The sequence below is a fragment of the Mesocricetus auratus genome, unplaced genomic scaffold, assembly GCF_017639785.1.
Source record: "Mesocricetus auratus isolate SY011 unplaced genomic scaffold, BCM_Maur_2.0 Super-Scaffold_100023, whole genome shotgun sequence".
Taxonomy (NCBI): Eukaryota; Metazoa; Chordata; class Mammalia; order Rodentia; family Cricetidae; genus Mesocricetus; species Mesocricetus auratus.
The window spans coordinates 3,606,653-3,622,808 of NW_024429204.1; the positions used below are offsets into that span (position 1 = coordinate 3,606,653).

Here is a 16,156-nt window from a genome sequence, read left to right on the forward strand (position 1 = left end):
CCTGGCGTTGGTGGCACACGCCTTTAATCCCAGCACTAGGTAGGCAGAGGCTGATGGAACTCTGTGAGTTTGAGGCTAGCCTGATCTACAGAGTGAATTCCAGGACAACCTCCAAAACAATACAGAGAAACCCTGTCTCGAAAAACAAAACAAACAAAACAAAAAAAAAAAAACCCAAAACAACAACAACAAAAGACATGCACTATTTTATTTTTACTGTATGTGTATTATGACCAACCTGCCTGCTAGCATGTCTGTGTGGTACTTGTGTGCGGTGCCCCGAGATGGCTGTAAGAGAGTGTTGGACCCTTGGAACTGGAGTTATGGACAGCGTAAGCAGTCATGTGGGGGCTGGGAAGTCAACCCAGGCCCTGGAAGAGCAGCCAATACTCCTATCTGCAGAGCCATCTCTCCAGCCCCAGGGGTATAATTGCTTTACTTTTAAACTCTGAGGATGTTTTCTTCTTAATTTTGATCCTAAATGGTGTGATGCTGTGATGGTGTGTATGTGTGCGTGCGTGCGTGCGCGTGTGCGCGCGCGCGCGCGCACTTAAACACCTACCCAGGACCATCCATTCCTGCCCTTGTAGACATTTTCCTAGAAAAACTGGGCCATAGTAACATTGACTTACGCAGTAACTCCTGCAGCTGGACTGGAAGTGACAGGCGACACCAAGGCTTGCGTGTTGCAGCTTACCCTCGCGTGTTTTATTGCAGACACACCAGAACCAGACACCTGGGTGAGATTAAGCAGGCAAAGGTTTCCTTAGGGAAGTCCCTGGGAGGCGATGCAGGGAAGGAGCAGGGAGAAAGCCTGTGAGACTCAGGCTGTAAGGGGGATGGCATAGGTGAGTCTTTCAACACAGAGGTCTGAGGAAGGTTCCCAACAGCGTTCAGCTTCCTGCCATCTGGGCACTTCAGTTCCTGGCTTGGAACAGTCCCTAACTGGTCTGGTCCCCGTGGCTCCTTTCCTCACAGCTAGGAACTCTGAGCTGCTCTCCAGCACCTGCCACAAACTCAAGTCTCTGAGCCCGCAGTAACCAACAGCTTGGTAAGGTGGTGTCTCCATGCTCTTAGATGTCTGGCTGTGCTGTTGACCGTTGGATGGCTGGGTCTCAGCCTTTGGCTGCTATTTCTGTCTTCCCTTCACTCCCCTCCCTCCCCTCCCCTCCCCTTCCTCTCATCTCTCCTCCCTTCCCTTCCCTCCCTTTCCTTCTCCTCCCTTCCCCTTCCCCTCCCTTCCCTCTCCTCCCCTCCCCTTCCCTTCCTTTTTCTCACCTCTCCTCCCTTCCCTTCCCTCCCTTTCCTTCCCCTCCCTTCCCCTCCCTTCCCTCTCCTCCCCTCCCTTCCCTTCCTTTCCCTCCCCTCTTCCCCTCCCTTCCCCTCTGAACTCTTTTTCTCTCCTTCCTCCGCCTCTCACCTTTCCCTGCTGCCCTCTTCCTCCCCCCTCCCCCTCCCCTCTCCTGCCTTCATGCCTTTCTCCCTGTTTCAATTCTTCAGATGTGTGCAGGCAGAAGTGTGCATACAAGTGTGGTTGGAATCGGTGTGAGAGATCGTCTTCATCAAATTTGTGTGAAAATAAAGATCTGTGTGTTTGTTTTTTTCTCCACGTTTTGACATAGAGCTCCTCTGTATAACAGCCCTGGATTGCCTGGAACTGGCTCTGTAGACCAGGCTGGCCTGGAACTCACAGAGATCCGCCTGCCTCTGCCTCCCGAGGGCTGACAATAAAACCCATCCCACCACCACCAGGCAAACACCTCTCGTAAAGTCTGAGCAGCTCCCAGTGCTTCTCCCTCCCGGAGTTCCTCTTCTCCCTCTCCAGAGCTTTTTTTTTTTTTAGTTTTTTGAGACAGGGTTTCTCTGTGGCTTTGGAGGCTGTCCTGGAACTCACTCTGTAGACCAGGCTGGCCTCGAACTCACAGAGATCCGCCTGCCTCTGCCTCCCAAGTGCTGGGATTAAAGGCGTGTGCCACCAACGCCCGGCTCTCCAGACTCTTAAGTCTTCCTTGCCTCCTTAGCAGTACAGCTTACTTAAGTCCACATCACCGTACTGGTTTTGTAAAGGGGTGTGTGTGTGTGTGTGTGTGCGCGCGCGCATGCATGTATGTGTGTGCGTGTGTGTGTAATAGAGCACAAGACCTGGTCCCTCCCACCTCTTGAGCTGTGCAACCTTCTGGAGTCTTGAAAAATCAAGGCATGGAGTTTGTTAAGTAAGATGTTTTCAGATTCCCTCCCTCTCTTCCTCCCTCTTTTTCTTCCTTTTTTCCTTCCTCAGCGTGCGCGCGCACACACACACACACACACACATCCCTTCCCTTGTGACAAATAAGATAATGCTATCTTAATGTGAACATTATAATTATTTTTTGTTCGTTTTGGTTTTTTGAGACAGGGTTTCTCTGAGGCTTTGGAGGCTGTCCTGGAACTAACTCTTGTAGACCAGGCTGGTCTTGAACTCACAGACATCTGCCTGCCGAGTGCTGGGATTAAAGGCGTGCGCCACCACTGCTTGGCGTGAACATTACAAAATGAATAACGAATTGAAATATTACACGGCATCTGAAAAATGTGTGCAATTTTCATGCCAATTAATGAACACTGATGCTAAAAACTTCCTAGAACCCCTCCCTCTCTCAATTCTAATTCACTAAATTAAGGCAAAGTCTCTAGAGTTGGCCTTCCTCAGGTCGTGTTCTCTCATCCGTGCATATACGGACGTGGTGCGTGTTCCTTAGTCACAGGAGCCTCCAGTCAGGGGACAGCAACATCTGTGCAGGCACAGTCCAAACAAGCTCCCAACCCGAAGAGAAAGGAGAGAGCCAGGAAGCAAAGTTGCAGTTGTAGCATGGCTCTCAGGGTTGCTTCGGGGCTCACTCACTCACTCCTCTCCGCACCCCAGCCCTCGCCAGTCACAGGTTCGCCAGGCATCCTGGGGCTAAGTCACATCAAGATTTTCCAGTTTCACATGCAGCTGTGTGAATATCTTCACACTCAGCCGTTCACCAATGCTGGGCTCACGCAGAGTGGGGGGAGAGCCCAGTCCCAGGAAGGTGGGGTGACCGGGGCAGAGCACTGTGGGTGTGTAACTCAGTTCTCAGCTCGAATGACACAGATAAACCGGCAAAGCCGTGAGTCAACATGAAGTGGTCCTGGTTGGTGGTCTGAGTTCCGCAGTCCATGGGTTGTGTCTCACCCACCCTGTTGTCCAGTGATTGGGATCAGGAACCGGCAACATAGGCAGCTGACAAGTTGCAGGCGTGTTACATAGGATCCACATAGTCTATCTGTCTCTCTGTCTGTCTTTCTTTTTTTCTTTCTTTCTCTCTTTCTCTTTGTCTTTCTTTCAAAACATTTATATTGGGTGGTAGTGGCACACATTTAATCCTAGCACTTGGGAGGCAGAAGCAGGCCGATCACTCTGTGAGCTTGAGACCCCCCTAGGCTACAGAATGAGTTCCAGAATACCCAGGGCTGTGACACAAAGAATCCCTGTCTCAGAAAAAAATCCAACCAACCAACCAATCAACCAACCAAACAAACAAAAACCAGCCTCAAAATCAAACCCATTTATTTATTGATGTATGAGTGCTCTATTTGCATATATGACCTTACGCCAGAAGAGGGCATCATATCCCACTATAAATGGTTGTGAGTCACCAGGTGGGCACTGGAAATTGGACTCCGGTCCTCTGGTAGAGCTAGTGCACTTAACCACTGAGCCACCTCTCCAGCCCCGAGTGCTAGGATTAAAGGTATGCGCCACCACTGCCTGGTTGGCATAGTATTTTCCTAAATAGTAGTTAACACTAATTTTTAAAAATGTTTGTATGTGTCAGGTGGTGGTGGTGCACACCTTTAATTCCAACACTTGGGAGGCAGAGGCAGGGGGGATCTCTGTGAGTTCGAGGCCAGCCTGGTCTACGGAGTGAGTTCCAGGGACAGCCAGGCTACACAGAGAAACCTTACATGGGAAGACAACACCAAAACCAAAAAGCATGTATGACATATATGTGTATATATATATTGTGTGTGTGTGCATACATGCATGAACATACATGGGTGGGGGGGGTGGGTGCCATGGTTTAAGTGTGGAGGTCGGAGGACCTCCCATACGGATGTGAGCATTGAAATCAGGTTGCCAGGCTTGGCAGCAAGTGTCCTTCCCTGCTGAGTCGCCCTGTCACAGACCTCTGTTGATTTAATGCTTAATCAAAGGCAGGCACTTAGTTTACCATGTGAAACGACACCAAGGGCCTGAAGAGCGCCCTTTTGTATCGTTTGCTGCCACTCAGAGCTCGCACAGGTGGCCACGATTTTCACTCCTTGGCCTCTTCCGGTCTCAGGTCACCCTCACGCGCCTCGGGAAGTCATGTTGTCATTTCCCAAGCTGAAGATTGTAGGTTTCCCCGGCCCTGTTGGCACGAGCACATTGTTTTCTGTCACTCTGCCAGCTGAGGCCAGCTTGCAAGTCCTTTCAAAGCCAGCTTTACCCCCGGACTTGTGAAGATGTGGCAACGCGGGGAAGCTTGGCGTTGTGGGTCTTGGGAAAATGTTCCCTATGGAGTCCACCCCTGGTCCTCAGGAGAGCAACCTCTTGCGGGACAGCGAGCTCGTGCGTGTGCACCTGCCTGTCTTTGTGTCCTTACTTGTCTATGGAGTCCCGATTCCCCCGTTTCCTTTGGGACCATCTCTTGGATCGTTCGCATCTCCCATTGCCTTCGCCTGGTGATAGATGGAAAAGAAGAAAAGATCCCTTTGGGGGAAAAATGCCTTGAGTGGAGAGTCGGTGGGGGAAATGACCTGAAATTTCAAGTAGAACCTTCACCCGCCTTCTCCCTTCTTCCCTTCCCCCAAAAGGTTTTTTGTTTTATTTTTGATATTTAGTGTATTTTCCTGCAAAGAGTCTTAATTGCAATTATCTACTTTAGCAGTGAGGGAGCCCCAAGGATCAGAGCTCATAAAATTTATTCATCAAATCAAAGTCACCAGATTGTTTACTTATAAAAACTGGATCGTCCCTGTTATGATAAAGCGCATGGGGGACCTTGTCGGATTCCATGGCAGGCGAGGGTGACCGAGATGGAGGGACAAACAGGCCAGGCAGACAGAGTTTAGTGAGAAATTTCATTAGAAAGGGAGGGAGGAGGAAGGCAAAGAGGGAGAGAGAGAGAGAGAGAGAGAGAGAGAGAGAGAGAGAGAGAGAGAGAGGGAGGGAGGGAGGGAGGGAGGGAGGGAGGGAGGGAGGGAGGGAGGGAGGGAGGGAGGAGAGAGAGAGAGAGAGAGAGAGAGAGAGAGAGAGAGAGAGAGAGAGAGAGAGAGAGAGAGAAGCAGGAAGCAGGAAAAAGAAGTGTAATTTGGCGGGGGTCTGTCTTTTAAAGGGGTCCTTTGCACCTGCGTGCAGACTGCGCAATCATGGAACCTTGGGCTGACCAGGGCACTGCCTGAGTGCATTCTGCTTGGTGACAGGGGCAGGCCAGTATAATGCCTGAGTTCTTACAGTCCCATGTGCTCATCTGCAGTCTAGAGGGCCAGGAACAGAAACCATTCAGTCCCTGAACCTGAGAGCCTGGGAACGAGAGCTGCTTTGGTGTCTGCAGGGTCTTGGATGCTCTGAAGCCCAGCTTCTTCGTTGTATAGTGCAGGCTCGTCCCCTGCAACCTCGCGGCTTGTTCAGACACAGCACTTGGCCCTGAACCTTCCTGTAGACGTTCCTCCATGATGGAGGCGCACGCAGCAAGTTCACCCTGTCCTTGGTGACCATGAGCTGCACCAGATATGACTTCTCCGCTGTGCAATCACCCATGAGGGAAGGGACGCTTGTGCCAGAGCCCCCAGAAGGGGCTCCCACAGTTTCACAGTCACTTGGTAGGCTCTACATCACCAGAACCACTTCTCACGCGTGGGGTTTAGAGGTTGCAGCCTAGTACTGGCTCCTGTTCCCCACCCCGCTCATGGCCACTAGTTTCTCCCTGCTTCTCACAATGCTGTGTTATCCTTTGTCCCCGCCCCCTTAATACAGAGTGATTCGCTCCGAGACAGTAACAGATCATTCTCCAAGTTTTTTTTGTTTGTTTGTTTATTTTTGTTTTTCGAGACAGGATTTCTCTATTGTTTTGGAGGCTGTCCTGGAACTCGCTCTGTAGACCAGGCTGGCCTCGAACTCAACAGAGATCCGCCTGCCTCTGCCTCCCGAGCTTCTGAGTGCTGGTATTAAAGGCGTGCGCCACCTATGTCTGGCTTCATTCTCCAATTTTTTGTCCACTCTTCTCCAAGTCCGGAAAGAGGAATCCAGATTCTTCTGGTCTTTGCTAACTGACTGGTGGGTCTTACATAGAGGCACTCCCAGACCAGTTCTGTAGAAGTTCAATAAACTTTCCTCAGTGCGTGGTCGGACTCAGGGTGGAAACTTGTCATGAAGTTGTGTGTGATCTGCATTCTATTTTCATGGAGTACTGTCGTGTTTGGGAAGCAGTCAGCTGGCTGCGTGTGTGACTTCCCAGTCTCCCCTCTAACCATTTCAGGGTTAACAATAACAACAGCGACAACAATGAAAACCTGTGGTCCCAGGAAAGTGCTATGATCTCTCCGGATCTCACTTTATCTGTGAGATGGGAGATTTTGAGGCAGGAGGTTGTAGCACACTTAATGCAGCCCTCGGGAGGCAGAGGCAGGTGGATCTCTGAGTTCAAGGCCAACCTGGTCTACAGAGGAAGCGCCAGAACAGTTAAGGACTGCACAGGGAAACCCTGTCTCAAAAAACAAAACAAAATAATCAAGCAAACAAATAAATTAATATTTTAAATGACGCTATCCGGACATAGTAGTGCACACCTTTAATCCCAACAGAAGCAGGATAATCTCTGAGTTTGATGCCAGACTGATTTACACAGGGGAACGCTGTCTTGAACCCTCTCCCCCCAAAGTTAAATGTCTATCATCTGTCTGTCTGTCTGTTTATCTATCATCTATTGATCTATCATCTATCTATCCGTCTGTCTGTCTATCATCTACCTATCATCATCCTCTATCTATATGTCTGTCTGTCTATCTATCTATCTATCATCATCCTCTATCTAGCTACCTATCATTTATCTCTTTATTTACTGTGGGCCACAGCGCTTGTGTGGAGGCCTGAGGACCATTTGCATCAGTCAGTTTTCTCCTTGTGGGGCCAGGGCATCTGACTCCATGGTCAGTCTTGACCGCAAGGGCCTGTACCTGCTGAGCCTTCTTGCTGGTCTCCAGAAATCTCTCCTTCGAAGGAGTCAGGGGGACATTTTGCACGTAGGCAAAGGGGGCAGGGAAGTGTTCAGCCTGCCATGGGGGGGGATTATGTGACTCCCCGGGAAGAGACCAGGTTTCTGGGTGGAGCAGAGGAAGGGCTCTCAAGAGTACTTCCTGTTGCATAAAGGGAAAGCCTCACCTCCTGCGGGGCCTCCATCCCAACTCCTACACAGGGGTGGTCCTTTATTATTCTATCTCTGTTCCATCGATTACGCAACATTAACCAACGCTGCACTGAGAAATCACAGCTCTGTCCCAAAGCTGCCTGTTTTTATTTTTTCGTGTTCTAACATACTCTCCACTGCTTGTCACAACCCTGTGTAGTAGTCACCGGTCACCTGCATTGTCACTTGACCTTTTCTCCTTTGTTCTCACGGCCTCGCTGGGTTAAGGCAGTCTCTTGGAAGTTTCTGTACTGGAGAGTGACTGTCTCTTTAGGTAAGGGAATCGTGTAGATAGATAACAATTGTTTCCTGCTAGAGATGCTTCTTGCAGCGTTCCCTTTGCACAGAGTAACATGTAATCCTCTTTTTTTTTTTTTTTATTAATGTGTGCTGTGTCTAACATTCCTCTTCCCCTGCTTGGATATTTGGTTAACTTGGTCAATTTGTTCAGTTTTCTCCCTCCTTTCCTTTCTTTTTTTCTTTCTTTTGGAGACAGGGTTTCTCTGTGTAGCCTTGGCTGTCCCGAAACTCACTCAGTAGACCAGGCTGGCTTGGATCTCAGAGATCCTCCTGCCTCTGCTTCCCGAGTGCTGGGATTGAAGGTGTGTGTCACCACACCCAGCTAAGAAATTGCCTTCTAATAATAGCACTGAATCAAGTATGGGCAAACGAGACAGCTGCCTCAAGACTCTACAATCCGGGTCCCACACTGTCAGCTGCAAGACCTCGGGCAAACCTGCTGACTCATGTCTGAAGAGCATGCTGCTATCTGGGGCTGGCTTCAAGTTTTGGGGGGAGGGTTGTTTGGGCAATATGTAATTTGATTTACATAAGGCACCGAGAACACTGGTGTTTGAATAGGAGTGGCCCTCGTAGGCTAACGTATTTGAAGGAACGCTTAGTCATCAGGGGGTAGAAATCTTTGACAGGATTAGAAGAACCAGGAGGTGTGGCCTTGCTGGAGGAAGTGTGTCACTGGAGGTGGGGGGTGGGCTTTGAGTTTAAAAAAAACGGTGCCGAACAGCTTCCTCGCTCTGCCTACGGATCAGGACGTTAGCTCTCTGCCATGGCTCCAGCGTTTGCCTGCAGCTGCCACATGTCCCCTGCCATGATGATAACCGACTAAACTCTGGAACTGTAAGCGACCCCCGCCCCCAATTAAATGCTTTGCTTTATGAGTGGCCGAGGTCTTGGTGTCCTTCGTGGGAGGGGCGTTCCACGAGTAGCGTGACGCCATTGCCAAAAACTGTTTCAAAGATGGAAAAGTGAAGGCTGTGAGCGTATTAGGTTTTGGTCCTCACACACACTTCCCGTGTTACTGTCCCAACAAATTGCTCCCACTTAAAACATCCTCATCCTTCCCCTCCCGTCGTTTCCCCGCCTTCCTGGTCCTTGCTGCCCCTCCCCTTCTGCTCTTTATCCTTTAAACCTCTCGGCTCCGAGGGACTCAGGAGGAGGACCCAGCTGGAGCACAGAGAGCACATACTAGGATGGGTGGATTTGTAGGTTTGAATGAACGAGCATCAGCTCTGCATCTCTGTGAGAAAACATCCAGGAGTCAGCTCAAAGGAGTGAGAGTCTGCTGTGGTAAACAGCTCCTAAGTTGTCAAGTTCTGTTTAGCTCCACCGCCTGTGGGCCTGTGTCAGAGCTGAAGATCAGGGCAAGGGGCACGCAAAGAAAAAAAAAACTCACCTCTTGGAGGCTGGGAAGGGGGAGGAGGGGGCAGGGAGGGAGCCTGAGGAGAGATAGTATTCTTCAATTGGGTTTTTATCCCCTACAGCCTGGGGACAACAACTTACCCCAATGGTTCTGGCTCAGGTTGTCACCCAGCTGAGTGAGGCGGCTGGAGAATTGTGGTTGATGCCCTTGGTCCCTCCACTGGTCAGGGAGGTCAGCTTTTCGACACAATAGGGCAGTGGTCCTCTGCCAGAGCTCACGAATAGATAAAGGGGGTGGCAGGGAGACGGACTCATGATCTGACTATGAAAGTGACAAACTGTCACTTTCCCACACACTACTGCTCAAACGAACTGATTCTGGCGTGGTGTGGGATGGGGCTCCTTGCAGATGTGACTAGCAGGAGTCAAGGATGGAGAGTCCGTCTGGGAGATGCCCCTCCTTCCCCAAGATACAAGGAACCGTCCAGGAGTTAGGATGCAGCGGCTGGACCAAGCAAGGGTGGTGAGAGGTTGTCAGGTTCCCTGGAAGGATTTTCTAATGCAGTGAATGTGAGAAATCAAGGATTCAAATCCCAGCACTCGGGAGGCAGAGGCAGGCGGATCTCTGTGTGTTCGAGGCCAGCCTGGTCTACAAGAGCGAGTTCCAGGACAGCCTCCAAAGATATACAGGGAAGCCCTGTCTCCAAAAACAAAAGACAAACAAACAAACAAACGAAGGAAGGAAGTTGATGGTGAACGCCTTTAATCCCAGCACTCAGGAGGCAGAGGCAGGCGGATCTCTGTGAGTTCGAGACCAGCCTGGACTACAGAGCGAGTTCCAGGACAGCCTCTAAAGTCACAGAGAAACCCTGTCTTGAAACCCCCCCCCAAAAAAAAAGAAAGAAAGAGAAGTGAAGGGTTTGAAGCATTACAGCTGGAAGAGTGAGCAGCCTTACAATCCACAGAGATAAGGAAGGCTAAGGGCTGGCCTGGACTTGGAGGGGGTGGTGGAGGCTGGAGATGGACTTGGAGGGGGTGGTGGAGGTTGGAGATGAGGTTTTTGGCTTCCCCACCTTATCTTGTCTATTCTAATCTTTGCATCCAGTTAGAAGCCACCACTCCCTGATGAGTCTCCTCTAGGAGCAGCACATGCATTTCTCCCATTTAATCTGGCAGTTTACCTCAGGCAGGAAAAAGAGATGTGGTCAGGTAGCAGCTAGTTAGCAGGATCTGAATACAGCACCATCTCCTGCATCCGTTTTTCCTAAACACATAACTGGCATGTTTTTGTTTTGTTTTGGTTGGTTGGTTTTATCGAGACAGGGTTTCTCTGTGGCTTTTGGAGGCTGTCCTGGAGAACTCGCTCTTGCAGACCAGGCTGGCCTCGAACTCACAGAGATAACCGGCATGTTTCTTGAGCCCAAGTGCCTGATGTCCGTCTGGATTTCTAGATGTGTTTACCAGGGGAGAAGCACATGGTGGAAACTGACACACACGTAGAAGGAAGCCAAAGGCAATGCTAGTGGGGGGGGCGGGGCTTTCCAGATCATTAGAGTGTCTTGAAAAGGCTGGGAACCTAAGGTAGTCGAGATTTATGGGGAGGACCGCTGGAAGCGGCTACAGGGTTTTGCTTGGGGGAACGCCACTTGGGGTGTCTCTGGCGGCTCTCCTCCTTGTGTTTGTCTTTGGGCAAAGAGAACTTAAGGTAGATTATGTCATAAACAGTACACATGCTTTGGGAGCTCTTGGAAAAAGGAAACTGGAGAACTAAATAGGGAAACTCCTGGAAAACATTCTGAAGGGGGGAGGGGAAGGAGGGAGAGAAGGGGCTCTAAGGTCAGGAGGCAATGATGGAGTCTTCAAGGTCCAGCAGATAACTGTTTAGTTTTCCATATGAAGCAAGTAGAAGATGCAAAATTTGGCAAGGAAACTGGAACTAGATGATTGGAACAAATATCAGTTGGAGGGGTCTGGACCTGATCTAGGCAATCTGCACTCAAACTACATTCTAGAAAGCGGGTGTTCCGTGAAGATGGCTCCAGCAGACTCCGGGTGTGAGGAGGAGGGAAGTTCTGGAGAGATGAATGAGAATGGCGTGGAGGGCTAAGATGGAAGCCGTCAGGAAGGACATGGTGACTGACATAAAAAGGACATGGCATGCCGGGCGTTGGGGGCGCACGCCTTTAATCCCAGCACTCGGGAGGCAGAGGCAGGCGGATCTCTGTGAGTGCGAGGCCAGCCTGGTCTACAGAGCGAGTTCCAGGACAGCCTCCAAAACAATACAGAGAAACCCTGTCTCGGAAAACCAAAAAAAAAAAAAAAAAAAAAAAAAAAAGACATGGCATTTCCGAGGTGAAGATGTCACCAGTTAGGTTTCCTGAGTCCCTCATCAAAGTCTCCCTGCAGTAAGATCTAACCCCGCCAAGGCATTGAGATGCTGTTCCTACGGGTGGGGTGTCCCTGGCAGGGTGGAGGCCGTCCAGGGCAGGGAGAATGCTCTTGATGGGGGCTGGGGGCTGGGGAGGTGTCCCTGGCAAGATGAGGCTGGTCCTGGCTGGGGGCTCACAGTCTCTGGTGGCTCAGGTCTTAAGTTGTCACTGCTCCTTCCATCACTGCGACCATGACTCGGTTCCCAGCCTTGCTGCCTGCCCTGCGTACACAGAGCACAGTAGCGAACCAGAGAAAACAAAAAGTGGTGTGAGAGTCGCTGTGGTGTTCGGATGCTCGCCTACTTTTTTTTTTTTGGTCCTCAAAGAGGGACCCAGAGGTCAAGTTCACATCTGCTCAGAGGCCACCCAGATTGTGAACCCAATGGCTTCATGAAAGACGCTTAAGCATTGATTGACTGAAGCACCTGGTGGTGGCGGCGCACACACCTTTTGTCCCAGCACTGGGGAGGCAGAGGCAGACAGATCTCTGAGTTCAAGGCCAGTTCCAGGAGAGCCAGGATGCAGAGAGGAATCCTGTAAAAATTGACTGAAGCAGATTTAAACTTGTTTTTTTCCCCCAGTGAATGGTGATAAAACTCACAGCTAGAAAGAATTTAACGTGCACGTGCGCACACACACACACACACACACACACACACACACGCATGCACATGCACACACATACCCATGTACATGCACTCGCGCGCGCGCGCACACACACACACACACACACACCATATGCCAAGAAAAGATCATTTGTAGCGGGTAAATGCTGTTATATGCAGTTTCATTTCTCTCTGGCAGTAACTGCATTTTTCTTTTCATCATATCAGAGACATGGTTCGTTTTTTTTTCCAGATCAAGCTTCATTTTACGGTGTTCTGCGTCAGAAACATTGTGTGTATCCTCAGAAGAATGAGACAAGAGTTTTCAAGGTTAAAAGTTAGAACATAAAAAATAAGTGAAAAGAAATTGTGATTTCTAAGATCCCCACCCCCACCCGCCCCACCCCAGTCATGCAAAGGTTTACCCACCAACAGTCTCCTCCTAGAGGGACACTGGTGTCCCCTACAGTCACCAGTGAACTGTGCCAGGAAGAGCTGGAGGCGGCAGGGAGGAGGCGGATGCCAAGAAGGAAGAGCAAGAAAAATCTGTGCGGTTATCAGGCCACACTTCCGGCTAAGGGTTTAGCAAAGCCAGTGTCAGCCGCTGCTCCCTCCCCCTCTGCAGGGCACCCTCCTCCTCTGCTGGGCACCCTCCCCCTCTGCAGGGCACCCTCCTCCTCCGCAGAGCACCCTCCTCCTCCGCAGAGCACCCTCCCCCTCTGCAGGGCACCCTCCTCCTCTGCAGAGCACCCTCCTCCGCAGGCTCGCACCCTCCCCCTCTGCAGGGCACCCTCCTCGTCCGCAGAGCACCCTCCCTCTCCGCAGGGCACCCTCCCCCTCTGCAGGGCACCCTCCTCCGCAGACTCGCACCCTCCTCCGCAGGCTCGCACCCTCCCCCTCTGCAGGGCACCCTCCTCCTCCGCAGAGCACCCTCCCCCTCCGCAGGGCACCCTCCTCGGCAGGCTCGCACCCTCCTCCGCAGGGCCGAGGGTGAACCCGGACCCTCCTCCTCTCCCTTGGCATGCGCTCTTACTGTCTATTCCTTCCCATGCCAGGCAATTGCAAACACGGCTTTCTAGGATACGACCCAAGAGTTTTCCCTCCTTACGATGACGCAAAGGCAAGGACACCCGAAACCGTGCTTCAGTGTTGTAAACTTTGGAATCTTTTCCTGAGTCTCCCGCTTCACTCAGTGACTCTCGGGAATCTCTTTCCGTTTTCTCCGAGTGAAGTGTAAACAGGGGTGGCCAAAGTAAACTCTTTGGGGAGGAGGGTGGCACCCTCACAGCCTGGGACCCCAGTTCTCCGGGTTTCTCCCCCAGGCCTCATTGCCTCTGCTGCAGACACTTCCAGGCCTGCGCGTATAACTTATATTCCGTCATCAGTTATTTTTACACAGTGGCAATGCTATGTTTTTTGTTTTGCTTTTTTTAATTAATTTATTTTTTACATTCCAATCCCTGTTTCTCCTCCCTCTTCTCCTCCCGCTCTCCCCACAACTCCTACATCCCCCCTCCCCTCCCATCTGCTCCTCGGAGAGGGTGAGGCCTCCCCTAGGAAGTCCACTAGGTCTGTATCATCTAGTTGAGGCAGGACCAAGGCAGATCTCCACCCCCACATCCCTGTGTCTAGGCTGGGCATGGTGTCTCTCCATATAGAATGGGCTCCACTAAGTCAGTTTGAGCATTGGTGTTAGGTCTGGACCCACTGCCAGTGGCCTCATATATTGTCCCAGTCACACCATTGTCACCTATATTAAGGGAGTCTAGTTCAGTCTTATGCAGGTTCCCCGTTTGTCAGACCTGAGTCAGTGATCTCTCTCTAGCTCAGGTCAGCTGATGCTGTGGGTTTCCCCATCACGGTCTTGACTCCTTTGTTCATATTATCGCTCCTCCCTCACTTTGATTCTACTCCAGGAGCTCTGCCCATTGGTTAGTTGTGGATTTGCTTCCATCTGTTTCTGGAAGAGGGTTCTGGCTTCTCTGGGGTTGTGGATTGTAGGCTGGGTATCTTTTGCTTTATGTCTGGTACCCACTTATGAGTGAGCACATACTATATGTGTCTTTCTGGTTACCTCACTCAGGATGTTTTTTTCCTAGTTCTGTCCATTTGCCTGCAAATTTAGGATGCCACTGTTTCTTAACTCTGAGTAGTACTCCATTGTGTAAATATACCACATTTTCTTTATCCATTCTTCAGTTGAGGGGCATCTAGGTTGTTTACAAGATATGGCTATTATGAATGATGTTGCTATGAACATAGTTGAGCAAATGTCCTTGTGATGTGAATGTGCCTCCTTTGGGTATATGCCCAACAGTGGTATTGCAGGGTTTTGAGGTAGGTTGATCCATGATTTTCTGAGAAATCGACATACTGATTTCCACCAGCAATGGAGGAGTGTCCCCTTTCTCCACATTCTCTCCAGCATAAGCTGTCATTGATGTTTTTGATCTTAGCCATTCAGACAGATGTAAGATGGCATCTCAAAGTGGTTTTGATTTGCATTTCCCTGATGACTAAGGATGTTGAGCATTTCCTTAGCTGTCTCTCTGCCCTTTGAGATTGTTCTGTTGAGAATTCTGTTTATATCTGTACCCATTTTTTAATTGGATTATTTGGTATTTTTGAGATTTGCTTCTTGTGTTCTTTGTGCATTTTGGAGATCAGCTCTCTGCCAGATGTGGGGTTGGTGAAGATCTTTTGACCATTCTGTAGGGAGGGTACCATTTTGTCTTGTTGACTGGCATCCTTTGCCTTTAGAAGTTTGTTTTGCTTTTTTAAGAAAAAGAGGCTTTTGGGGCTGTAGAGATGGCTCAGTGGTTAAGAGCATTGGCTGCCCTTCCAGAGGTCATGAGTTCAATTCCCAGCACCCACATGGTGGCTCACAACCATCTGTAATGAGATCTAGTGCCGGCAAACATGTGGGTAGAACACTGTATACATAATAAAATCTTTTTAAAAAAAGTTTTTTTTTCCCTATTGGTCTTCCCAAAATGAGTTAAACATACTTGTATTATAAAAATAATGCATTCTGAATGATGAGCTATTATTAATTGAAAAAAACGCCTTCCATCTCTCCTCTGTCTCCTTGTCTTTCGGTCCCGGGTTTCCTTCTTCTACCCCTGCCCCGCCCCCGCCCCTGCAAAGTGGCTCTCCAGGCTTCTCTACCAGGCCCTGCGGGCGACAGTATCCGCCCCGTTCATTGCTCTGTGTTCAATAGCACGAGGGTCACCTCTTGGGCTCTCAGCAAATCCTATGGAATCGCGAGTGCTAGGAACACGGAAGAGCACGCTGGCGGCAATGCCATTTGCTCTCAGAGCACTGCATTCTCCCCGGGGCCCCGTTACCAGTTATTCCCATGGTACAATGAGGCAGGCAGGTGGGCATTGCCTATCTTACGACGGGAGAAACGAACACAGGCGTCCCCTCAGTTCTCCCTCGCGGTGGGCTCCTGAACAGGCAGAGCCTGTGTCACCACACCGCCTCATCCTCGGCAGGCATTTGCCTCACCTCATGGAGTCGGTGCTTTTAGTCCCTGGTGGGTTGTATGAAGCCGCTGCCACAGAGAGCTTGAGTCAGGCTGGGGAACTCATGCCTTGAGATCCCACCTGATAAATGTTACTCCCCACCTGGGCCACCCCCATCTCAAATATGTTCTTGCAACCCAAATATCACTTTTGGACCCTGCAGAATGCGTGGCGCCATGCCACCACACAGAGGACCTTAAGTTCACTTTTCCTTAGAAGTTCACACACCCATAAGTGAGCCAAGCAACACCGGCCACCAGGAGATTGCAGAGGACTGTCTTTGGAACTTGACTACCACCAGAAAGAAGGTTGGGGCAGCTGAGCTGCCACTGATTGCTGTTTTTTCTGTCACTGGCGTTGCCGCGTAGCCATGTCATGTGACCTAGTATTAGAGTAGGTGTTGCTTGAATGCAGTATCATTGTTCTGTAACTGGAGGGTCTTTCCTGCAAGGTCCCGCTGACTTTGAGCCCCAAATAAACATGCA

The 16,156-nt window shown here is 50.3% G+C and overlaps 1 protein-coding gene across 3 annotated transcripts in view; it reads left to right on the plus strand.

Moving 5' to 3' along the window:
- Positions 1-16,156, plus strand: part of Grhl2 (grainyhead like transcription factor 2) — a 117,621-nt gene that overhangs the window by 14,821 nt on the left and 86,644 nt on the right. The window contains exon 1 of one of the 3 annotated variants that reach the window (XM_040730418.1): positions 8,451-8,588. The exons of the other annotated variants lie outside the window; for them this stretch is intronic. The gene's annotated coding sequence lies outside the window, so the exon portion shown is untranslated. Of the gene's footprint in view, positions 1-8,450; positions 8,589-16,156 lie in introns of those variants that run through there. 3 annotated transcript variants of the gene reach the window in all.